Raw genomic sequence first — 2,206 nt, forward strand, 5'->3', positions numbered from 1 at the left:
CCATCATGATAGTAGGGGTCCTTCTAAGACTCCAGGAAGGAGCCATCACTTTTCTGGCAGACAGAAGCAGTGTTTCACCAGGTGATATGAGATAACAGCAAAGTGTTAGGTTAGCTCTGGTTCCAAGATGACAATACAGGGAGGACTGTCTGTGACATACCAGATGCCCTCTAACCTATTTGGTGAGGTGTGGAACCCAAGCGGTTCAACTATGCACTACAGCAGTTGACTAGGGAATTTGAGGAAGAGTCCCTCAGGCTGTGTTGAACACTGCCCAGCATAATTTTTTATGTGTACATGTTTTTTATGTGTTGAAGTCTGTGAAGACTCTGGAGATTGCAGTACCCCATGCAAATTAAGTAATACAGTTGATGCTTAGAAGAGATTTCAAACAAAGTTTGATATCAGCTTGAATAAACTATCCATAAACAGTTAGCAAGCTGTGGGATACAGGTAAAGAACAACCCAAAGAACCAAGAGAGGAGTGCCCTCAGCACTGTGCATATCACTTTTACTATGTAAGCCCATTCATTCTCATGGCCAGAAGACTGTTTTGGCAGCTGTGTCGATTGGAAAATGGCTGGGACAAGTCCTTACCAAGGGACTTGAAGGAACAAGTAGTTGAGAGATGTTTTAATTGTATAATTTCTGTGATGCTTCTGAGTATGAGAATGAAGTAGTTTCAAATTTACTGACCACCTTCGAAGACCATACAGATTCAACCTTTAAAGGTTTCCACTATTCCACCCCTAGAGTTGGCTGAAGTACTAGCAGCAGTAAGACTGGACAGGTTTCTACAAGAAGAGCTAGAGCCCATGGAAGAATCTGTTTATTGGACAGACAGCACCATTTAATTGTGGTTCCTGCAGAGCTCAAGGAAGAGGTTCCAAACCTATGTTGCTAAGATTCTGGAGCATACTACACCAACCCAGTGGAGACATGTACCTACTTTGGAGAACCCTGGATATAAAGAACAACAGCAGACCTTGTTAGTGATGAGCACTGGTGTAAGAGACAAAATTTCCTGTATTGTAACCGATCATGCTGGCCTCATGTGATATTTCGAAATCACTAGCCTTTTTTTTCTCTTCTCGAATTGGAAATACATTCTCAGTGTTAGCATGAATCATTAAGAGTTCTATTTTTGGAAAAAAAAAATCCCAGACAGCTCACATTTAACTGTAAAGAACTTGAAAAGATGGTTGAGGTTAAACCCTCCCCTCCTTGATGTATACCATCAAGTCTGAGGAAGATCATACAAGCAGGCTTTTGAGTCACTACTGGTATTGCTTGAAGAAAAAAATAGCCTAGTCACTGAGATTATGCCAATTTCTTCAAAATAAGTTATATCAGGTGAGACCATTGGTAGCAGATGAATTGAGAATTGATGAGGAAGCCATCATTAGACATTCCCAAAAACTACTCTTGACCCTACTTGGTAAGATGATCCCAAGAAATCAGCCTCAGGCTTGCTGTTGGTTGGAGGAAGGTTGACTAAATCTAAGCATGAAGACTGTACCAAGTATAAGCTGATATTGCCTTATGAGCACCATGTTTCTAAGCCAATAGTAGAATACATTCATCATAAAACAGGTGGAAGTGGAACATGTGCTGGTAGACATCCTTGTAAGGATTGCACATCAGTGACCTTTAGGAACCTGAGAGGCAAGACAGAAGTTCAGCAGATAGCCAGTCAAATCTCAAGATAGATGACAGTGTTGATTCAGCAGGATAACATACCCAGGAACAATAAACCACTAGAATTAGTTATGGAAATATATATGAGTGCTGATGGTTTAGCTTGCACTGTGAAAATGCCATAGATCAAGATTAGCAGCTGTCTAGGGCGTCTCTAAGGATGAATTAGCATTTGAAGAGCATTTTCTGATGAGGTATAGGGGAACCACTGCCTCTGAGATTTTATGTACCAGAAAATTTAAGATGCATTTAGAAATTTTGTAATTCATGGCTACATGTTTTGTACATCTATATTACTTGCTTTATACTTCATATTTTATATTTTGTATGCGAGTTTGTACCATATGCCAAGCTTTCCAATTGCTTTAGCTTTTTGTAAATGCACCATTCCAGTAAAGTCAAGGTATAACATCTGGTATTAAAAACTAGATTTTGTAAGTGAAATAATGTCTTTATTTTTCAAAACTTTTACAAGTAAACATAATATGAAAGGTATTACTAAGGGCCT

The sequence above is a fragment of the Penaeus monodon genome, chromosome 22 (assembly GCF_015228065.2).
Source record: "Penaeus monodon isolate SGIC_2016 chromosome 22, NSTDA_Pmon_1, whole genome shotgun sequence".
Classification (NCBI taxonomy): domain Eukaryota; kingdom Metazoa; phylum Arthropoda; class Malacostraca; order Decapoda; family Penaeidae; genus Penaeus; species Penaeus monodon.